The sequence below is a fragment of the Rhopalosiphum maidis genome, chromosome 2 (genome assembly GCF_003676215.2).
Source record: "Rhopalosiphum maidis isolate BTI-1 chromosome 2, ASM367621v3, whole genome shotgun sequence".
NCBI lineage: Eukaryota > Metazoa > Arthropoda > Insecta > Hemiptera > Aphididae > Rhopalosiphum > Rhopalosiphum maidis.
This window is the reverse complement of record NC_040878.1, coordinates 47369006-47395967: the sequence shown is the minus strand read 5'-3', so window position 1 is coordinate 47395967 and position 26962 is coordinate 47369006.

Sequence of the window (26962 nt, the reverse complement as noted above, 5' to 3'; positions counted from 1 at the left end):
TTAAAACTTTACTTTAAGTAGCCACAAATCTAACCATTTGGTTTCATTTGATACGATACAATGTACGATTATTTAAAATGTATAAATAAATTCTAAAAAAAATCCACGAAGAAACAATCGTGAAAAAGAATAAAATTCATTCATTATACATATTATATGCAAACAAATTGACATTTTTTCCGTTGAATTATGTAATGTGTTGGTTATTTTTATATCATACGTAATTAAATTTAAAACTTATCACTATTATTACATTACAACGATGTCGAGTTAAGTTCATAAGTAGTAAACAAATCGGGTTATCATATTTTATTAATATTATTTTTTTTCAATAGCATAATTATCAATTTCCAACAATAAATATTTTGAAACTTTTTGAGCTTTTAAATAATAATATTATTTTAAGCCTAAAACATGAGTTTATGCTATTAGATATAGAACTGAATACATTGAATATTCTATTTACATTATTATGCCACGTTAAATAAATAATTTCCATTAAATGTAATGTGAATAAGTGATAATAATATTAATAATAATAATGCTTAAACTTGAATAAGTTTTTTAATTTTTTTCAGAGGATAATATTATTCTGTATTATAATTTTTTGAACAAAAATTCGAAAAACATAAAATTAATTATGTTTAATCTTTATATATTATATGTTAGATTGTGTGCGTTAATAATAATATAGAATATTATAGTGAATCGGATTCCTATAACGTCTTATCCGCCTTCTTCCAGGGCAATTTAGTAATAAGTTGGTTATCGGATGAAATACGTGGTATTAGTTAAAATCCCAAGTGGTTTCCCATCCTGGTTCGGCTGAATTTAGCAATGTTCAATATATGATTTAAGTTTAATACAAAGTCTCTGATTAGGAAATTCATCATGCCACGTCATCGACTTTATTATTCAGCATTAGTCAAGGGGCTTACAAAATACTTCCTTTAAAACTTTTATTGGGGTGTTGCTGAAATAACGAGATGCCACCGCACAGACATTTATTACGCCTCCTTTTCATAAGATACAAATTACGTAATTCACGAAACACTCGCCCAAATTATAAAATATAATATTTTTGTAATAAATCGAACAACCATAAAGAGAATAACGAAACTTATTATAATATCAGTGTTGATAACTACTACATATTATATACTAAAGTCTAAGTCGATAAACGTATTATAAGAACGGAATTTTTCACAAACTAAGTACACCGCACACCGCTCATCATACTATATACAGCCGAAATTTGAATAGAGCGAATATACGTGATACGTAAATGATATAATAAATTAAAACTTGCCACAATTCGTCGTTGAATTGTTAATTCAATACTCAACTTTTGTTTGAAAATCAAACAAGCCAACAATAACAACAATAACTTAACAAATGATAATATAATGTTATTTTAAATATGATTTTCGAGTTTTTGTTTGCGGTTTTTGAGCCGTACGAATAATATAACGTTATCACCAGAATTCCAGCAGCTTGCCTGCCTCGGTCGGAGTGTTTATAATGCAGTATGCCAAAATATGTATATATATATATATATACGCGGACGTTCGTATCACCGTTTCTCAGATTATTTTTGACGTTTTCGATACAATAATATAGCATAATTCGGCCCAATAGCCGAGCGGCGTCACAAACCGTACACATCAAGAGATAGTGATTATATTATTATTATTGTTGTACGTAGAGAAACTTGACAGACGATGTACAATGGGTGGAATGATGGCGTCTGTGCAAAGGCATTCCAATCGCTCGGGTACTATTACAGTCAAATGCACACCAAAAACGAACGGAATTGGTAAAACGGTCTATCGTGGAGTGCACAATCGGAATACGAGTATAGGAGCGCGGTGATGGATGTACCTATACGTCATATAAATATATATAATAATATATTATATTATATTATCATAAATTCATAACAAACTATGTATCAGAACTTAGCGACGCCGCTCTAAATTCTCCGAAAATTTTAAGTTATTTATGGTATTGAAAATGTTAGTAATTAAAATTAATAAATAGTATATCTAGATAAATACAACATATTTATATTTGTATCTTAAATTTTTATAAATCTATATAGGATTATAATATAACCCTATAATATTATTATTCTTATTAGTTTAAATATTTCAATAACTCAGAAACTGCATGTTAGAATTTTTATTTAATACATCAACATTTTCAAAATGAATCATAATCATAATCATCTTTTTACTTTTAGTAAAAAAGGTTTGTTGTCATTTAAAAAAAAGAAATTTAACACCAAAAAACGCTCTTTAAATGGCGTAAAAATCTAAATAATTTGAAATATGGTCATAACGTAGGTATACTTAAAACATATAAAACTCAGAACTTAAAAAAATATATTATTAAAAAAAAACATGGAGTGTTTGCATGCTCGGTAAATTATTTTATAGATATATTTAACTTAGAAAACATACTATTATGATTTTCAATATAAATTAAGTATATAATTCTGGTTAAAGGTAGTTTTAGAAATAATCATAAAACCTATAATTAATATACTTAGCAGATTTTTAACTAATATTGATATTTATAAGAAAATACTAACTAATAATAAATTATGTTATATAATTCAAAGTTTAAATTAAAAAGAATTCCATAAATGTCTTCGAAATGATATGCTTACTTAAAATAAATTAATTTCTTTGATCTTAAGATGTATTATAATCAACACAAATAATAGTATTCCGATATTAATAGTAATTTAATGTTAATTTTACAAAATTCAATATTTATTAACATTTAATTAATATTATATTGTAGAGCTTTGACAAATATAAAAACGCGTAGGTCTAACTTAAAATCATCTGAAAAATAATTGTAAAAGCAACTTGATTAAATATACAAATATATCATTTATATTTATGCACAAGGTACAAAGAGAGTACAAACAGTTAATAGCACTAAACACAAATACTAAGTGATTTTTTTTTCTTTATCTGTTTAATTACTTTGTGAAACAAAATGAGTTTTATCCGTCTCCCTTCGTCAAATAAACTTACTTTTATCTTAAAAAATAATATACCAATTATCTTGATAACTAAATTTACTGACCAAATACAGAGAACTTACTTTTCTCCAAACTAATAAATTGCCTTCTAAATAATTAATTAAAATTAACTTCTATAGGAATAAAAAAAAATTAATTACATAAAATTATCTTTATTAATGATCTATATATTATAGCTATTGAAAGAACATACGAGTTGGTTAAAATAAAAATGTAATTTAGTATATTATTTTAAAATAAAACCTAAAATAACTTTTAAATATATTTATACATTCGTTTTTAGTACAAATAGAATGTACTTAAAGTATAAACAATAAAGTAAATTTAAACGTGATACTATTTAACAATAAATAACAATGCAACTCTTATGTTTAAGATAACGAATAAGACAATTTGACAGAAAACGCATCTTTAATTTTATAGACTTTTATTTTTCATATGACACTATCCGTAATCTTGTTACCAATATAATTAATTACCACTTCAAGTGTGTTTCTAATATATTACTGTTTCAATTGGAGAGCTAACACTTGTGGGCCATGGATAATCACGACTTTACTCGTTTTGCCTTTTTGGCAGCACGATTCCAATTATATTTATCGAGAGGTCAACAGGAATATATTATGAAAAATCAACACGATTCCATTCACAATTTAACGTCCACTATAAAATATACTAACCGTTTATGTAATATTATCTACAAATAATTTACGATTTAAAATCTTGTAGACAGCATTACATAATTTTTTGAGTATTGATATTTCCTTGAGCTGTTCAAAGATACTTTAATCCAATGCCATTCTAACATTTTGGAAAACTGTCAAGAATACAATAATAAAATGAATAAATCCATATAATGATCGTTGACGAACTATATCATATTATTATTGGATAACGAATCTATTATTAATACTATATTATACGTAATCGATTGAGGATTGTTATTATAACAACCGTTATGTGAATTATTATGATTAGGTTATTATGGTTATGGACAAAAATCAATAATGGTGTATGTGTGCATTTATTTACATTATATTGTATTTATATATGGTAAATGGTTTGATCGCGTAATGAACTTTTGGGCGCCCACGCGAAAACGACCGGCGCGGAAATGTAAATGGAATATAGATATGGTGTAAATTATATGCTCGATGTTTGAGTTTGGTGCAGTTTCCGGGAGAGTCGAATGATTTCCGAGTCGGGCAACGGTCGGTTTTTAGGTGTTTACATGTATGATGTATCGTATATTATGTATTGCGTATATATATATATGCTACTGATGGTATTAAAACACACATTATATACATAATATGTGTGGTACGTGTTGAAAATGTGTTTTTCTAAAATTCTCGTACAAAATAATAATATATTATACGGTGTCGAAAGTGCGCGTGCTATCGCTGCAGCTGTGAGCTCGTGCGTGCGATATATGGTACACGGGCGCCAATGGTTTTGAGCTGGTTGTCGGACGGACGAGGGGGACAGCGGCGCGGCAATGACAAATATAAACGAAAAGCGGCCCCGATGGACGTTATTATTATTTGTTTTTAACCGGAAAAATTACACGCAGCGCGAACAATCGTGTATATTATGTGCTATATGTAATTGTCGTACCGCTACTGCGCGCGATGAACCGTAATACGCGTGTAAAGTCGGAGAGAGGAAAAAAAGCTATCCTGTGGCGGCTATATAATATAATATACGAGCCGGAACGATATATATATATATAGGACGTTCGCGGTGGTGTGGGAGGCGGAATGACTGTTAATTAAATTGATTAAAAGGGCACACACCGCCTCGCGCGCGCATTTATTATATTATATTTATATACGAACGCGAGGCGGCTGTGTGATCGATGGCAAGAGCGAGTGCCCGAGCAAATCGAGTACCTATATATATATATATGTATATGCTGCAGTGTAGCTGGACGTGCGAGTAAATTGAACTCGGCCGCCGCCGCCGCCGCCGCCGCCGCAGAGAGGGTGGAAATTTATCGTACGCCGATCGAATGAGAGAGGACGACGAATAAAAGGCCGTCGGCCGTATGTGCTTGCGGAGGTAAGGGGTGGGGGGAAGAGAGAATAAAGAAAAAAAGTAGAAGTTAATTATTAACGATCGGAAAGCAAACTGGTACAAATTGTTGAACCGGAGCCAAACTGATTTATACACACGGGGATCGCGAGAGAAAGAGATAGAGTGAGAGACGCGGCGCGAAGGCGAATGAGTGAGAGGCTGTGTGTGTGAGTGTGTATGAGAGAGATTATGTGTATACAAAACCGCACACACACGCGCGCGCGCGAGTATATATCCACTACTATATAACCACAGTGTGTGTGTGTGCGTGAAAAAGATAGATAGAGCGAGCGAATGAGGTTGTGTGACGGTGTGCGCGAAGGGCAGACGGCGGCGCGCGGTATTGTCTTTTTTCGCATAATATGCGCGTATACGCGTGTTTGGCTCTCCGCATTTACACCTATATAGTTCGACCGAAGAGACGATTTATTTCGAAGAGATTCGCCGGAGATTACACGCGTCGCACCGACTGTACGCGGCGACGACGACGTAAATCTCCGGCCGATCGATATTATATTCGGTATGCGGCGTCGTCGTCGATGACAGCGCTTTCGCGAAGACGAGTATTATTCCCGCGCCGCGCTGCAGCCGAGTGCCAAATCGTTGTTGCCGCAGGTGATCGGCCGATAAACTGCGACGGCAACACCGTCGCGCGCCGACGTGCAGCTCCGGCGACAACAGTCTTATACCCGAGAAATTTGTTGTTCGTTAAGGCCGGTCCGATCGTCCGTCGTAAATTTATGCCGTACGAGTCTGCTCGTCGGAGTCGCCGTTGTTATTCTATTTTTTGCTCTTTTATCGCCCGAAATAACATCACATATACACACACTGCAGGTACCGCGAGACGACGCGCGCGCACGTAGATTATTAATATGCGACCGTAAGTATACGGTATTGATACTCGTCATCGCGCATGCAGCTTGCGCAACATGTGCCCCGCGATCGTGATTTTCAAAACATTTCATATTATTCTACGTACACATTACAGTCTCACTAGATCTTCTAATTGGTCCCTCGTTTAATTCGTACACGATAAACACGGCAAATAATGTATGTGCGACGTTTTCCTTTTTAATTGGATTAAACGATGACCCGTTTAATTTCTGTATAATAAGCTTGAATGATGATATAATTAGGTTTAACGAGAACAGTTGATGGGAGCAGCCGCCCGCAGTAGCGACACTCTTGTCTATGCGCAGTTAAAATTTAAATAAAACCGACAATACCAAACGGAATAATACGAGACGCGTTAATATGGCGACTAGAACGATTGTCATTTGCGTGATTTATGTATTGTACACAGGTTTTTTTTTAACCGTGGTGGTTGTAGAACAGTCTAGGTAAATATCTATTTTTCGAACCGATGAAATTAAAACAAAGTTTTCTTCTGCATATTGTATACAGTGTACAAACATACGTACAGACGTATTCAACAAAATTAAGCTTCCATAACGCAATAATCTAGTGTATAAGTAGATATTTTCGTGTACCGTTTTCCCCCATAATTGTAACAGGATATTTCGGATAATTATTCGATATAATTTTAATAGCATACTAAGCAAGGATTGTGTTTGGGCAATTTTTAGCGCAAGCATCAAATCCCAAAATATAACACGATTCACGATATCGTACGCGCACGCTCGAGCGCTATAAAAAAAAAAACACAATTTTCGTAACGGCCTTTGCGGACCCGCTACGTCGTCGCGGCCGTGTCGCGTCTATGCGTACGGAAGAACAGCGTACATATCATTATGATACGCGTACCTATATGTATATATATATCGTACCTATACACGATGATATATTGTAATACTGCAACGTCTGTGCCGCCGTGAGAACTGTGATGAATGGCGCATACGCCGCACGTCACGATCAGACACGATGTCAAACGCTGTGTATAATATAGGCCTGTAATATATACGACCCTCGTAAATGTGTGCGAGCTTGTGTGTGTGTGTGTGTGTGTGACAGAGAAGCGTTTTTAGCATTCCTACGCCCGCGGGGGGACCGGTAATAAAGTAATGCTTTTAACGGCGTGTACACATAATATATCTATGTGTGTGTGTGTGTGATGTGTTCGCGACGAGCGCGTGACGCGAATCCGTAAAAAGCGCGACCGAATAGGTGACACGCACCTCAGACCGATCTGGAGTATTGGTACCCACTTTTCAAGGAGGGTCGAAAGTTTTTTACCGTTTCCCGGCCCGGCATCCGATCCGAATATGCATTATTTTTTTACCCTCCGATCTTATTACACGCATATATGGAGCTGCACGTCGTATATTATCGTACGGTGACGACTTTTAAAATTCGATCTCGATACACGTCCTCGCCGACGCCGTCTAAATACCGCGCCGTGACAACGCGCGTACAGCGATTATATCCTTCTCACAGTGTCCTCTCTCGGTCCTCTCTCTCTCTCTCTCTCTCTCGTAGTCGCTCCCCCGTCAACACGTGCCGTGTATAATACGCGATGGATTCGGTTTTCGGAATTTTATTCCCTCGCACCGAAGTGTGCTCGCTCACGCCGAATACGCTATCATACATCGTATTATTATACACACTGCCGGGCGGACAACGAATGTATGGTTTTTTTTTTTTTTTTTTACAGCACGCACGCGGTACACAACTATATACAACATACGTCCGCCACTCCCACGCTCTCTTTTACCAATCGAGAAGCACGTCCGAATTTGCATAGGATAACGAGGTGAATAATTATTATTGCTATTAATCCAGACCGGCCCGGGGGTTGTTGTTGTACGTTTATTCAGTGTATTGCACTATACATGTATACACGCGCTGCAGTATATAATTTCACGTTTATATGTATACAGATATACGGCGACGATGACGTTTTGTTAGAAAATTTTATTATTACGGTCGCGCCAGTGAGTGTGTTTAATAACAATAACATGTATATGTGTACCAGATTTCCGTTTAAATGACTACCGGTGCTGCACGGTCCGTTGTAGGACAGCAGAACGCCGATGATTGGACGACACCCGTCCGGGTCGCATATTATTGTAACCGTTTAAGTCATCGCGGCGTCGGTTTTCGGTTGGACAAGTTATATATTATCATACTAGTGTATTGTATCCATGTGAGTGCAAACGCTGATACTACAACGAACCACTTCGGGAAATGCATTAATTACGGTTTAACACATCTACCCCCGTTTTTGAATAATCGGAAAAATGGTAATTCGTATCGCATTTTACTTAATGGAACTGTAAAGTCTGATACGCTTAATAGCCTCATCGCAAATGCTTTCATTACATGTCTTATTTCCGTCCGAAAATTGTATTAAATACATTCATAAAATATATTGTAATGTAACTGTGAAAAAACAAAGTGTATTTTTTCAGTAACCGTTTTACATCTAAATTATACTTACTTTAGTTAAAACTGATTGAATACGACTATATTTTATTTCGTAAAATTTATTTGATTTTTTTATTGAAATTGTCTGCATGTATTGGCGTAAATGTAGTACGATGTGTATCCTTTGAACTTACATTATTGCACTTTTTGTTTATATATAGACAACTAATATCCATATTCCGTATACAAGAACACTATAGAATAATCACAATAAAAATGGACAAACTAGTAGGTTTTTGCAGATAAATTATATAAATATATTTTCAGTTTCCTTTTTTAATCGACTTATAAAAATCATTATATGACACTATGACAGTATTCAAATGTACATTGTTTCCACTGTAATCATCGACATGAGAATGACAGCGAAAAAAACTTTGCAAGCGGTGTAACGCGCATATTAATTTTAAAATTGTTTTGATATTTTTACCAAAGAAAGCATTAATCTTATTATAATATAACAAAATAATAACAACAACAAAAAACTACGTGCGACAAAAGAACGTTGGCCATTGTCAGCGTTGGTCGACGGGCGAGGTAAAATTAGGTATAGTTACGTGGCAGTACGTCGCCGTTGTAAAGTATTTTAAGCGTTCAGACAAAACAGAAAGTACTTCCGTTGATGTTTGGGCACATTAACCGGAATTATTATTAGTTATGTGCACCAAAATCCATTTATATACGGTGTATATGTTACCAGGAAATAGCAATGTCTTGAATCCGGTATTTTATAAAATAACTTCCGTGTATTAAATACCAAAAATTATACAACAATCGTAAAATAAAAATTATACGTTGCAAACACGGCTAGCTACAAAACTTAAACCAACAGAAATAATAAATACATATACAGAAATTAATTAATTATTTTTTTTTTTATTATTTATGGTAATAATATTATCAAAACTCAAGGACGCAATTCACAATATGTCAAACAGATTTAATAAACGAAGTTCCAATGAAAAATGCATTTGCTATACGGACAAAAGTAACCCAATAAGTCTACTGGAACTAGCCAAGGTTTCAAGTGTTTCAACAGGTGCACATGCAAGTAAAAATGTCAAACCAAAAAATAATTATGTATACAAATTCAAAATCTCGTGCATCGACTATACTGAAATAAATTTAATCAAATAATTTAATTATATACAATATACATATTTACAAATCGATTAAAATAGTCAAAATATTCTAAACTTCATAATTTACCTAACACAGGATTGGGATTTTAGGAATTGTGTAGAATGATTTTGCATGATTTAAAATAACATTAAAATTTAATAGACTTCAAAATATTATATTATAAGGAATCTAGTCGATAACATTAAACATATATAAATACCATAGACGTTTTCACTCGTTTTCTTTAACGTTATTTTTTCCACATTTACAGCCTTAGTAGTGTGTTCGGTGTAGAAATACTGGGGTCACAGCTTTTTTTTTACATGCAATTAATATAAAATTGATTTATCCAAAACTATCATGTCAGACGCAACTTATGAACAGCAGTCCCCTTCTAATTAATCGCAGACGAATCGTATACGCGTTTTAAAAATAATAGTTCTGATAAATTTGTGGGCACCATAATTGGATCGCCCGCAGTGACCGCATACTACTAGAAAAATCAAAAACACACGCATATATATTATAATATTTCAAATAGAATTAAAACGTAAACGAAAAATTCGAAATACGCCAGAAACTGGTTAAGCGAATCTGATAAGACACGTATGACTATGTGGCAGACCATACGTTTTAGTATTATTGTTGTTATTATTATTATTATTATTATCATCATAAAACAGTGGGCAGAGTGCGACGCGGAAACTTTAGAACGTCACGTAGTAGGAACAAAAATAATAATAATAAAAATAATAATATTATAATATATACGTACACGTGAAATACGTCTTCATTATAACCACGCGCGTTATCCTATTATATTACACTGCAATATTGTATTATTAGTGCGTGGAACAGTCTGCAACAACAATGATATTATTCAGGACTTGTAACACGACTGTATATTATTATAATATATATTATCCTATGAAACTGGTTGTGCCGCGATAGATTCGTATTCGCGATAAAAAAAAAAGTGTTTATATATATAATTTACCTACTTATATGTTATATGTGAGCGTGTGCTTACAATTTTGTACCCGTGACAGCGGTGGTGGCGGCAGCGGACGACAGATAAAAAGTGGAAAGAACTCTTGCCGAATGGCAAAACGCGCATACCGAATAACGAAGAGAAGGTCGGTCTTACGATATGATATTAAAATGCAGTTATAGACGACGACGACGACGAAAGAGAGACTGCTGATCCTATAGTATAAATAATATATTATAATGACGGGAAAAAAACGTCCACTAGCTGCTGATTAATATTTGAATAGGACTTCGGCTCGTTTACTCGTGTAATATTAATTATACATGAGGTGTCTGTATATAATATAATAGTATTATAGGTACTTCTTGTTTGCGTTTATTAACCTGAAAGTCGGACAAAATGATTATGTCGCTGCAGCTGTACCGTAGTTGGCCTTTTGCGAATGAAATAACATGATATGACTATCGTAAGTATACCTATGGCCTGCGTCCATATATAGAAGTTTGCGCGTGTTTTATAAATGGGTATATAATAATAATATATATATATTGTATATTCTAACTACAACGTGTTTGAACGCGTTTTAAAAGAATTTCTAAAACGCGATTGTAGTATAACATATTATTATTTCTTAATAAATATTATTGAGCATAATTATGTTGTTTTTAAAGCTTTTACAGCTTTAGAATACGCTATATCTCCTTCGGTCACGATCTTCCGCCATCTTCGATCCTCGCCATTCCGCACTATTATACCGTAAGTATTATATAATTGTTTGCATATCTATCCGGTCGTCCGCAAGTCGTTTTATGTCATGCACGCGAACATAATATTTATTATTTAATGGCAAAAAAAGGTCGTACAGCTTTCACGTAAAAGAGATAGTGTCTTGTATTGTATACGCGTGTATACGAGATTTGCGTGCGAGTTCATTTTTTCTGAAAAGTATATTATACCATAACGAAACTATTTATTTTTACGAATAGAACAACTACCAAATTTCGTACGGGTTATACGTAAGGTAGATATACATATATTATGTATATATCCAATATTAAAATAACCTTAAACGAATACTCACACACAGACAAAACAATAGCATTATTATTTATTTTACGACGACGTGAAATAGAGGGGAAAATGTCGACTTTGGGACTGTATTATAAAAGAACAAAAGAACAATTTAGGTTCATAAAATAAATCTTTTGATGTTTTATTCGTTTTTCTTTTTATATAAGTCGCAAATCGTGTTTGAGTGAAACCGTTCGCAATACTATGGACTCAGGCTTTAGAGGTTATAAAAGTGGATAAGAACCTTCTGTTATAGAACACAATTAACCAAACAGTATAGATGCTAGACTTTTTTACTAAATGTTATGTCGTTATCATTCAAATTTAAATTCGACACTTACAAGATACGAAATTATCTGTTAGTTAACTACTCAAAATAATTTATTCAGTTGTAAAACAGATCTACAAAAAATATTAGAATATAGTGCGTTGGACATTTACTGTTCTTTCATATCTGATCAGTATCTAATTAGTATAATATGATTATTACATCTTGAATTGAATTTATTATGATAAGGTAGTACTATTTAATCAATACTTATGGGACATTTATATCTATTTGCCATCAATATACTATACACATCATTTAAAATCATTTGAAATCCACGTCAACTGGCCAATGTAGTACCTTCATAGAGCTTTCTCAATCACGTTCAACATTTAAAGTAAACCAAACAAGATATTGGCTAGTAAGCTTCAACTACAGGATACTCCATTTGGTGACTAAGAATTGCTTTATTTTGAACACACTAGAGACCAATTATTTTTATTTTGTTGTTGCGTAGAGACTGAGCGTCGTTTCTAACGTGGTACAGCTAGGTACCTAATATTAGTTATACTTATACATAGGTAAGTCTAGAAGGATGGCCACCATGTTTAGATCTCTATACTTGAAATCGTTTTAGATTATCGGTATTTAATTAATAATTATTATATACATTGTATTGGAAATATCACAATACGAACAAATGAACGAAAAAGCCCGTACACGTACAGATACAATCATTTTGCCTTGGTATTATTTACAAAATTGACGTTCTTGCTGAACAATATTAAAATGATATTCGATATTAATTATTCTGCATGATAAATAAATATATAAGGTTGATCCAGATGGTCATTAGTCATTACTTTATACAACTACATTGATATACGATACTTATTATTCGTTGAATGCAAATATTCATTCAAGTAAGTTGTGAATAAATAATTATTTATATAATATTAGTTTAAAATAACAATAGTAATAATAAAAATGTTTAACTGATAAGTTTCCTAACAAAAATATGTGAAAAAAAAATGTTTATCATAACAATTCATAAAATTATTAATTACTCAAATTAGATACTTAGTACTTAAAAATTACATAATATGTTGGTAAATAATTAATAGGTATATAATATATAGCTCAGTTCAGAATCATTTTGGTCACAAAATATTCGGATCAAGTTTGACGTACGATTAAAAAGTTCGGTTCAGCGTAATATATGCCTCATAATTATTATATTTAAAAAATCAATTCAAAACCATTTTTTTGAGTTACTCTAATAATTACAATAAAAATATTGTGAATGAAAATGGTTTGATTCAAAACAACCGTTTTTTGTACTCTGTATATTTTACTGTCCATAAATTAATTTCAAGTACACTGATACAGACGTCGTAGTTACTGTGTTTATAAACAAACGACTTTCTTCACCACCATTTATATTTCATGATAAAACAAAACATTTTCTACAAAATCAGTAAACATATAAAAGGTTGTTGTAATATATCATTCAATATTAAGAACTTGATTGGATTTTAAAATGAACCTACTTATAGTCACCTTTAACGACCACTTCTTACAAATTCATATTGTATAACCATATATCGTATAATGTGTATGATGATAATATATTATAACACAAGGTCTATCGATACGACACTAAACGAAATGAAGAACCATTAATTATTCCATTTTTAATTTTTAGAAATTATTGTTTTTGTTCGTTAAGATATTCCAATATTTTAGTCTTCCTTTATCCATAAAATGTTAAATGTAGGGTATTGCATAAATCTTATAAATTTAATCTAACTTCGCATTTGAAAACATTTTTTGATTACATCAGGTAAGTTATATTTATTATGTACAATAATTATTTGTCAAAAAAATTAGTTTGTTAGTACTTTTAAATCGTTAAATGTGATTTAGATTGATAAAATCATTAATTGAGTATAGGATTTTAGATAAATCGTGCTATAGAATTATATCACCCGTAAATACATAGACCAAAAGATCGTTGATCGATTCGAAATTTTAAAACCTTAAAAGTGGTATATTAAGTATATGTTTATAACATATTAACACGAAATACTTTTGAAAGATACACGATTTAATGTCAATAAAACTTTATGTGCAACAGCATAAAGTGTAGAGAGAATTGAAGAAAACTGGAGGGTCCGTCAAACGATTTGAACCGTCAAACAAACAAACACGAACAAGCGAGTATTAAAAACCAAGTGTGTTTGATGAGAAAAGTATATATAATGGAAAAGTGGAAAAGTTTCATTTTCGGAGTTAGGTACACAACATTCGAATGATTTACTACAAAAGACGCTGCACTGTTGGATGCATTATATTATATACTATTATCGCGGGTTTACTGGGTTTAGTGTACACGACGAATCATCGTTGTCACAGGCGGCCTATAGTATAACGATGAAGGGGCACAGACCGTTCGAGGGTCGTTGTCGAACGCGTGTCAAAGAATGAAAGTGTCATTTTTGCACACCGTAAGACTGTTTCTATAGTGAACATACGTAAAAGTATGAAATAATATTTATAAACGTCTCGTATGAGTGGTGTCAAAAAGCTATTTCCGAGACTGTTCCGACATATTTGGTTGCCTGCAGGATTTGAATTTCACTGTTATTCTGAAAAATCTCGGGAAGTTATTCGAAATTATACGATATTTTACTATGAAAAACTTTGTTAAAATATATCGACGTTTATCGAGGTTTTTAGATATCCTAATATGTATTATTTTGATTTTTTTATCGTGGATAAAAAACAAGAATATTTATGAATTTAGATGTGAGTACACCTGATTATTATCGTAAAATTATTCAAATAAACCAATTTTTAGACCGTTTATAAGTATTACCAAAATGATATAACATAGTAAATTTATACATAGGTATTAAGAGAGTACTCCACACTCGTGTATTATTTCCCCGGTCTCCATGTTTTACACACAATAATGTACAATTTAATGGATTTAATTAAATTTTTAATGTACGAGTATATGTATACACATAATGATTTATAAGACAAATTATAAAAATGAGTATTTCCCATATGACAGGTTATTCTCGCAAATATTCTATACGCTACCATTATAACTATGTATATGAATAATGGAATAATGGAGACAGAATTGATGAAGTTGATTAACACTTATCAGCCACATTAAGAGTCGACTGTTGGTATATATGTATAAACGTCGAAAACAAGAAAAACTTCCAAGCCGACTCAGCTCGTTCATTGTGGAACGCTTTGTATATTAGTCTTGATTCATGGATAAGCCTCGCATACATATTTGGCGATGGAAACAAAATATATACTCATAATATTGTCAATTGACGCATTATTCTCATATTAATTTTATAAATTGTCATTATTATCATTGCCATCACATACAACTACCGCACGAATTTCCTATTCTGGTGGCAACAGCAGAAATACATGTCGGCGACAAATTTTCGTTCGAACGACGGACAAGACACAATAACGATGTGATAATAATAACAGTGCCGACGGTGGACCACCCTGCCAGCGGGTTAGGTTAGTGGTCGACGTACGCACGTGAACAACGACGAGGAGACGTCTGTCGTGTGTCACTATTATAATAATATAATGAGGAGCGTCAAAAACATAATTTCACCGTCCTCGTCAAGTGTTAAAAAATAGATGTTATTAAGTGTCAAATATTACTACGTGGTATAGGTACTATATGTATGCAGTGCATCAATCGTATGACTTGATCGCGAGACTGAAAATGTATTATAAGTACGGAGGAATCGTTTTTGGTTTTACAACTTCTAGTTGAACTAGTTCACTTCAAATTTTCGATTTTTAAATTTTCGTTGAATTAAAAGTCGTTTATTCAAAACGTGTACCTACAAGGCTTATACTATTATAAGCAGACGGATAATACACGAAACAATGCGAATATATATAAATAATATTGTATTATTGTATATAGGTACTTCGAAGAGTCGATGATTAACTAAGGTAGGTACTTGTGTTTATTTTCAAATAACTGCAAGGCTGATAATATTTTTTTAAAGAAACTCGTGTGCTTATTATACAAGAGAAAAACTACGTCTTAAACTAGGTATTTATAATTTAAATATGAAACGTTGTACTACAATTTTTAATGGAGAATAAACATTTTTTCAAATGGTTTTTTATTGTTTTTTAATGCTCATACGTAAGTTTTTTCTTAACCTAAGGCATATATAAAAAATCGTTATTTTCTGTTTTAAGGGCTATAAGAACACTTGTTTTAACGCATTTTAAATTGGTTTTCAGTGCAAATTCGTGGTGAAAATTACAGCAGTTTAAAACTGCAGCAGGTGAATCTGCTATTCTTAAATATATACGTATCTAACAAACTAGGTAGCCAACAACAGCGCAAGTATGTAAATACCATTGATTTGGTATATTCGCCGTCCCGTATATACGGCCGACCGCTGTTAACAAATATTGACTCCGGCGAACGTCTATAGGTTAAACACGTATTTATAAATTTTCTATGCTTATATATTGATTGTGACGAGTAGAATAAACTAACGAAAACAAATTATTAGCATCATGAACACCGTTGCAGTGCTTTACCTATAGTATAGTCAGCTTTTTCATAATATACATCACACACGATATAGAAATACAAAACCGTTTTACTTTTACAACGAAATATCATACAAGATCGTTTTATTCGACTGGCGAACAACGTATTTCTTCACATAATTTAACGTTATTTTTATAAAGCTCTGAGTTTAAAATGAAATTATAACATAATATACAATATACATGCGTTCTGGTATAATGTTATTTTTATAGCACTCCAATGATGTCAACAGAATGATATTGGGTCGCGGATAATCCGTAGTTGGACACAGTTCGCGTGTCTAAGTCATAGCAACAACAATTTTTAATATACACAGGCTTGCTTGATATAATACCAGTGTAACAAATTTCTTCGTCGTATACAAACAGCCGAGCGCGGAACGTTATAAAAACAGTGAAATCGTTTGAAAACCTCTCCGAGTTAACCGAGTACGTCATGGACGTTCCGTGACCGTCCGTCGTTCGTGGTGTACCTATATAGAACTAGGTTGTGACCATGATCCACCATACTATATAGGCACCTCTTTATGTATATTGTAAATGTATCATATATAGGTATGTGTGTGTGTGTGTGTGTGTGTGTGTGTGTGTGTGTGTGTGTGCGTGTGTGATATTATAATAATAATATTTTCATTCACAACTCTACCGCACACAACATAAATCGTGTCAGAAGTTTCCGAAATTAATTTTCATTTAGAATATTATACGAGCGTCGAAAATGGAACATTTCTGACACTTACATCGTGATATATATACCTATATTATATATACGAGTCATAATAACATAACGCGTATCGGAGTAGTATTATGCATATAATATATTATTTAGTAGGAAAATCGTATTTGTTTTGTGCAGCAATACACACGATTCGCCTAGTAAATATTGTACGTGTTAAGTATGCGCATACGAATACATATTATAGGTAGGTACGCCACCGTGTATATAACGCGCGCAAAACGACTTGGTGGGCGGCCCTAGATCTCATTAATTGAAACTGTCATGTATTTCGCAAACAGGTGTTCATAAACATTAGTCGCGAGTACCTATATAATATGAGTACGATTTACGATATTTGCCACATGTATAAGTGTACATTATACGATTGTTTTTTAGTTGGCTTCGGGCCATCCCCGCCGTGCACACACACACACACACACACACACACATACACACATCTAATTATAATGAATAATACCACGAGATATAACAATCGCTGGAAAATGGCGATTAAAAAACACCGTAGGTATCTACCTGTATAATATACTACACAGACGAGCGTGGATTGGTCGCAGCTATTCAAACGGGAATTAAATTAATTTGATCGCGATAGTGGGAAACGATTATTATTTGTCGGGCGTATTATCTTAAGAGAATTACCGTAGGCATACGCAGTATTTATTGTCTTGGCGTCATTTAAACGGTATTCCTGACGACTAAAACAATAAATTTCCCGTGGAAGTATAATTCGCATTCCGCGCCTACTGTATAATTTTTAAATCGGGAATAGATCGTTCGTTTATAATGCACGTATTGCCCGATTATTGATTGATTAAACCTCAGGCACGTTCGACTCAATTTTTGTTTTTTTTTTTATTTAAATCCTAATTTTTGGTATTTTTTAGAATACTTGAAAATCGTATTATCAAATACTTTTATTTTTTTTTGCCATTTAATATATACCAAAACATTGATACAAACTTATTTTTAATAAGAACCTACTTTTTGTTGTACCTTTATCGTAAAACATATATATTTATTTAATTTTGTCGTGATTATATACAAATCAAAATGCAAAGAACAATTTTTTATTGAATAAAATAAAATGATAAAATAATTCACGATAATAGGTTTAAAATATAGGAGCTATGATGATTTAAAAATTATAATTATTAATATTAAAATAATTTGTACTCTTAAAAATGATTGTCCAAATATAAATAAATATTTAATTTAATATTATATCTATTTTATATTTTGTTTCTTCAACATTTTCAAAAAAGTAATGGATATAATTTAATAAGGGTATTTATACTACCTCATTTTTATATATTTAAAAATTGATAAATAAAAGTAAATTTTAATTAATTTATTATTTAATAAAAAAATGCGGTCGAACATATACTTGATTAATCATCCGGTGTACAGTGTACACAAGTAATTGGTTTATTTTTTATTTTTTTTTAACGCGTTAACGTCTGTATCAAACGTGAGGACGCGTGGAGATGATGATGATGATGATGATGATGATGGTACCTAATAATATTATGACGAAATTATTAGTCTACGAGCACGTAGGTAGATATTATATTGTGTACATCGCGTAATGTTTGACTTACGAAAAAAAAAGTGTCCCATAAAAAATAATATCACCTTGAGAACTAGTCACACGTCTCCTCGCAAATCTCGTAAAAATTCCACGTGACCATTTTTGAGAAATCGTGTACAGAGAATTTTCCTCGTCAAGGACAAAACAAACAAAGAACGAGTTTACAACAGGTGCAGAATCAACAGACTCATAGTCTTTGATAAACGATCTCCAAAATGTTTATAAAAGGTAAAAAAATAGTAATAAAAATTAATCATGGGAAATTTCATCGATATCGTACTTTGTATAATCGCGGGAGATGATTACAGCGATGATAACACGACTGTTTATCTATCGCGGTACCAGTAATATTTGGAAGTTAATAATAATCGACAAGTGGTTACATGCGTCTTAACTTTAAAATCAGGGGGAATAAACTCCCTTCTGATCGTTATCTAGTATAATTTTGAAAATATAAGCACGCGCGATTGAGTGGCGTTTATCGACTAGTTTGATTTTTTTTTTTACGGTTAATCCTGGCGGAGTTATAATTATTGCATAATCTAAATAATTATATGATACATAATCTATATTTACATTATCTATTATACATTGCAACGTTGCGTTTTTCAATTACTCAATAAACTAAAACCTCTCAACGAATTTATAGAAGTGGAAATTGTTTATTATAAAATGTTATGGAATACGGGTCTTAGGTGACCTTGTACATCAGCATGTAACGTATTTTTAGGTCTTCAGATCTTTCATTTTCTGACAGCGTTTATGCATAATATTTTAAATATAAGTAGACGTGGTTGCGCGAATAGAGAAAAATTGACTTGTTTGTCAACAGACCATTATTCTTATGTCTGACACGCGTGTGCCAAATATATATATATCTCTTTACAAATGCGACGAGAGATTGAGTTTACTCGACGTAGTTATATCTCCTCAGACTGTAATAAAACGACTCAGTTCAATAATGCTGCGAAAAATAAATTAATAATAATAACTGATTAGTCGACTAACGTTTTAACTATATATTCGTGCTTCGTGCAGAGACTGTATTTAAATTCTTAAAATATTTTATCCAATTAAAAAATAATAATGTTTAGTTTTTGGTGACTTTACTCGTCGGATGATGTTATTTTAAATTATTATAGCTATTTGGAAACTTTTCAAATAATATATTCTGAAGCATAGTACTCTTGAAATACAATTTCGAATTCAATAAAATATAATGATGATAAGTACAACTCATTAAATCAGATACGCTTACGGCAGTAGGTATGGTTAAAATGGTAATTAATATATATTTTTTTTTGTTTTTATTTAATTTTCTTAAAACAACGCACCACCGCCGCCGCCGTAACACATTATTGGATCTCTCGAGTTATGTCAAAGTGCTCTTAAAAACATATATTTAAAAACCCATTTGGACAGCTGCTGCCGTTGTCGGTCGATATAGACCGCCTACTTAATGTACTCGGACAGTAATAGGCCCGGCGGAACATATATTAATACATACACGTACTTCCTATATGAGAATAGATCACTGATGGGGAGGATTATGGGCCATCGGCCAGTCGGTATACCCATCATATAAATACTGCACCTGTTTAAACCACCATCGTCGCCGACTACTAATTCAAATACTTTGGTAGTTAAAAAAAAAAAAAAAAAAGAAACAATAATAATAACAACAACCATACAAAATTAAATCGAAGCATACACACGCGCACGTACTACAATATTATAATATATTATATTGTATACAGGATGATTCCCTAAGCACAATCACCTCATACCATATATTATTTTATCCTTTGATAAAACATATACCTATAATTTACCTATTCGAATTTTGATTTTTGGGAATTTTTAAGTATGTATCTACATTCAAGAACCACGACTTTAAATACTTAGACTTTATTTATACCATTACGGGAATATTGGTCATGGGCTATACAAACTTGATTTTTTTTCTCAAATTTCTCATTTATTAAAATCTCCATTCTTTTAAACTTAATGATTTGTTAGCCACATGATTTTTTTATTTTTAAACGTAATCGATATATCTAAATCAAATCGAGTGATTGATTTCTGTGATATCAAAATGTATGTTTTAAGGATAAAATCTTAATAATAAAAATATACATACAATATTGAATATATTATGTATCTACTTACTGCTTAAATATTTTAATCGCAGAAAAATTTCTTACAGTTTATAAAATGTTTTTAGATTAATATAAATTACTATAATTTTTCACTCGCGGACTAATTATTATTCTTATTACCTAGTTAAATATAACTCACAACTTGTTCAAATTGTAATAGATGAACAATTTAAAAAAAAAATAAACATCGCACGCCTTAAAACTCACAGTAAATTAGAGTGGTTCTCGTTTGAAAAAAAGTAGTTTGTATCGCCTCGGGAGTATACTTAAAATTCCAAAAATCAGAATTTGAATATATTGTTAATTGGGTGAAGAATAAAAGGGTCGAGGAGAGTAGCTGGTGTATCACTCTGTATGTTATACACAATAATGAATCTACTTTTCGACCGGGTCGTTTATTTTATCTTACACAGCGTTATCTTAAATGGAAACGTCTCGTTCAGTTTAGTAGGTTGTTATTTTTCGTTTGAACACCTGTAACTTGGCGTGTAGGTACTTACCAATATATTATATTATAAGCATTATTGCGCAAACCAATTACTTCGGTTCGTATAATTTGATAATATATGTAAGTAGATTTACTGCACTATACGATGTATTATATTATTATTATTATTGATATTGCCGACGACTTTTGCGCGCGTTTATGCACTTGGATTTATTTTTATTATATTAATATTAATTTTAATCGTGACGGCAAGACATAGCAGCAGCAGCAGCCGAAAAACGGCTTTCGTTCGACTTTATACGCTTATATGTATTAAATTATATTAAAATAATATTGTGCAGCCAAAGAGAAAAAATACTCGATGGTGAACTCGGAGCCCACCCGGGGTTTCCGTTGGCCGTCGCTAAATGAGATTTTGCACTCCGCTTATATATTATTATACATGTACGCGCGCAACAGCGAATCGAAAACGTCTTCCTATAGTTATATTATTAATATCGTTATTATCGCACACACACAAGCACAAGCACAAATACTGCACAATGGGTGCCCGGCAAATTATACGTATTTATTACGAAGCGTCGTTTTTCGTCTTAACGACGACGGGTTGTCGGGACGTTCAGATTAATCTCACTAGCATTGTTTTCATAGTCCACGGGATACGCGCGCGTACATAATAATATTATAATATTATACGGGCTATGCATAATAGTATAATACTATATAATATAGTTACGCGGCGTGGCGGTCGGCGGCGGCGGCGATCTACGGAGGCTTTAAACGATGTTTGTTTTAGACAAAATGTAAATTCGAACAGACGCGCAGGTGGTCAATTACGTTTTTATTTTTTTTTTTCCTAATCTCTCGCTAAATTATAGAGCCGTTTAAAAATTGTAAATATTTCGGCACATAATAATTATGTTAATGTAACTGTTGTTGCACACACATGATACCCATTCGGTTTTCGGTTTTCTGGTTTAAAAATATACATCATACGTCATTTGGCCGTGTACACATTATAATATAGTGTATTATAATAACTACACTAGAGCGGAGTGTACACGGTCGTTGTAAATGCAAAACAGTAATTTCGTGTGCCAGGAAACACTGTACACACTATTATACTACACACACACACACATACACACGCACTGCTCCAATAGGTTAGGTCATATTATATGGTTTCCGACGACGTACGTCGTACACCCAAAAGCCGTCGTCCGCCACCGCGGAAGAGTTTCTAACGCGCAAACGTATATATATATATATATATATAATATTATATATTTGTGCAGATATGTAGGTAGGTAGGGACCTATAATACGCGCGTCTCCGCGTATATATTATTATTGCATTAAATACAAAGTATACGGTGACGTCGGACGTGTATCCGCGCACAGAATGCCATTTGGTCTAATTATACACGGGTCTCGCTCCGGTCGGCCAAATAATATATAATCATGTCCAAACGAGACCGGCTCGGAACTGCGGTCGTTACCGCAAACATTGGTCTCGAAATGAAAATTTAAATATTTTCTCATCGATATGATATTGCGATATTGTGTAGGTACACCTATATACCGACCAGTAAAATACACGTGTTACATGTATACATCATTATATAAAATATAATACATAATAATCTATGTGGATTGCCATATTGTAGGTAGTAGGTACCTATATACCAGTACCTGTTATAAAATATACAACGACTGATGTTACGTTAGGCGATTTTCGGGTTGTTTGCGTTTGTCGTGATTTTAGGATGCGATTTCGCAATCATTCACAACTGACAACAATAATACTTCTAACACAATTGTAAATCAACCGCAATAATAATAATAATAATAATTGTGATATAATATAATCATTATTGTTCGATAATACGAAGAGCTTTACATTACAGTACACCATTTTATACTGCGCAACTGATTGGTATGGGTAAATTATAAATTAGTCGAAACACTCGATTCCATCGTTGTCTGTAGAGTCGAATTTTCACGAAGTAAATTGTTATAAATAATACTGTAGAGAAAATTGGACACATCGTTATTTTCTTTATGCGTCGCGATGGAGACGACGAGAAAAGCCCTTAAAAACTTCTCGTTAGGAATACAGTTGGAAAACTATTCACCTTTGACTTTATGCGGGATTCCGGGAGTGGTACTTAAATTTTGTCATTACCGATTTGGTCGTTAAAAAGGAAATTAAAAAAAGAAAGAAAATCTAATTCAAACTACCTTCCTACCATATAAAAATTAAATCCGATTATTATTAATATTAATTAATTACGCGTCGACCGCGGCAGACAAAAGTACATTCTGACCCCAAGATGAGCATAAATAATGTTACATAATATATAAATCGCGTCGTCCGCACATTACGTTATAACATAATAATACCGTCATCGTCTCTCGTGAGCAGTATAGCAATTGCGCGATTAGCCCCACGCGCGGATTGACCTCGCGGTTTTATTTTCGCATCAGTCAGTGTCGTAGACCGCTCGTCTTGTAATGTTTTATTTTTTTACTTTTTTTCCCGCAGAAATATCGTCCTGTAAACCCACGATAGCCGCAGGCGGCAAACGTAATTATCATGGTATTAAAATAATTGTAAATACACACACTGCTGCTACTGTGCTGCATATCATTGAGTAGTTTAGGATAATATTATAATAATATTCGATAACGCGACAACCAGCAACACGAACGCGTTCGTAAACCGCAAAACACATACTACAGCCTATAATAATATTATGTACGCATACCTCTAATAATATCGGTCTCCCTCTCGGAGAGTAATGTTGTACGAACGCGTATCTCCTTCGCCGCCGTCGCTTCGCACGTTATCAGTAGACGACAAAAAGTTCACTCTCGTCGCGCACCCGGCACGCTATAATAATTATTATAATACTACGATGACGATAATAATAATAATATATTATAATTTTAAGCTGGTTACGATCATTACGCGAGCGTCGTGTGCGTAGTATGTACACATATATAGTGGGTATATAAATATAATATAATAATATGAGTATTTGGTGTTTACGGTGAATGGTGTACGCAAACGGGTATCTCCGGAACAATAAAACACGCATAAGCCTTTTATCCGTCGATCGAATTCATATATTATAGTAGCGCATATTACTATTGCAGCCACGTTGTGCAGTGGCGGTGCAGCGGACGCGCAGCTGCATCATAATAATATATGATATTATGTGCATAATATAATAATATATTACTGTTATTATTATTATTATTACACTACACGAATCGTCACGAGAGAGCTGAGGATACGATATTATGCGTATACGCACAGGGGCGGTGGATATATAATCCAATTTGCGGTTTGCCTAATGATACGCGCGACGGTATCGGCGACCGCACGCTATATATTGTATTAATTTGTGTCCCGAAAATCGAATATATGTTTCACACTCGGTTCGCATAATATAAATAATGTACGTAGCGATACTATCATGATAATAATAATAATAATGGTAATACGATGTGTTATATAATATTATACATTATATATTATTGTTAAAGCGTATAAAGTACGAAACGTTTACTTGGTGTGCGTCTGAGCCGTCTTTTGTACAGTATACCTAATCTACAGATAGTGTTTCTTTGCCGATGAGATCGCGTTCCGGATGAAGATATAGAATAGGTTAGGTCATTGACGAAGCGGTGTAAAAACGAATTTTCCATACTGCATATGTGTTACAGAAATGCGTATGCGACCCGGAAAAGCGTATGTGTTGCAGAAAAATGTGAGGGTCGTGTAGGACCGATTCACGCTGTCCGTTTGTAACGTGTTTGCAACGAAGTATTGGAAATGCACATGTCTTACCGGATTGTACGGTTATTTGCTAGCCCACTGTCCGTTTTTTTCGCTTCCGTCCATTATCTGCAGGACTGCAGCTAACTCGTCGGTTTACAGTGAAAAACTTGTCAATGACGGGCGCAGTCTTATCATTATTTGTTAATATCTGATTTTACATTTCCATAACAATCGATACATCTGCCAGCACTGGATGATGATTGGTGGGTGGTGGTCCTTATGGAATCATATGTTGGGTTATTTGATTTTTTTGGTTATATTACAAAATGAGGCTAAATTAATTTAATGACATAGTTTTGCATAAATTCTTTGTACGAGATATCACACAATATTCATGGTTTAATCCAAAAACCCGTTAAATCCAAAAAAAAAAAATCCTCGTTTTTTTAGAACCACTAGACAAATATTATATCGACATTCACATCATGGAACCAGCTGTATTCAGTACACGCAAAAAATGATTATCCACGGTGGTGAACATTCTGTCGAATCGATCATGAAATCAAAATATATGCTATACGAGTAAGTGAGAATCTTTAAGAGGTATTATGTATAACAACATATCAAGCCGACTATTCTCGTCATATATGCAAAAAAATAAAATAACCTGTGTTATGTATTTGTATGATTATTCATCATACATCTCGCAGAACGATCAATTTTGGTTAAGATAATACGTACATAATAAATTTACATTTTTTTTTTTTCAAACGAATCGTGTATTATGGAAAATAATCGACACGCACGTCTGTGATGTTGCAACGAAAGTCGTGTGAAATATATGAATGCAATAACAGTTTATTATTATTTTACAGCCGAATATAATTGCGTTCCTATACGAAGTAGCCCCGATACATATTTTCGTATTCAAACAAGCGGTACGTCAACATTTGATTTGATTCTTGGTGGTCCGACTGGTCCGTAGACTAAAACGAGATGTCACGCGTGCGTTCACATTTGCCATATTTTCGTTATTAAATGAAACGTATATGTGTATTATTATAATTTAGTGTAATTTACGTTATAATAACATATGAGCATATTTACTTACAACACTACGAATGATAACGGTTTTCTTCAAATAAACAAATTGTATAATTATTAAGATTAGGTACCGTGATTTGTAGAACGTTTTAACGAATTATTATTAGTGTAATTTAATTTTAATGTTACCAGTTCACGTAACGTTTGAAAATATATATTGCGTTTATCGTGCACGACGGAAACGTCGTAGCATGCCCATTGCACAGACACACAAATACACAATGTACGTATAATAGACGTTCGCAAAGACATCTGACGCTTAATGTATAAGAAAATAATATAAAAGTTTTACGATCTCACATAACATAATATTTCTCGGAATCCGCTGCCGCCTAGAGCAAACAAAGTGACTCGGAAAGACGAAAACAGTGCACTCCAATTTCCTTTTAATTCGTATTCGCGTTGTAATGGTTTGCTTGGCCAAGTTTAGCACATAACAATTATTGTGTACCTTCTTCTGTTCGGTTACGGAATTAAAGTTTTCCGTCTAACTAAATTATGGATAATAATAATAATATACTGTATAGTGACATGCATTTAAAACG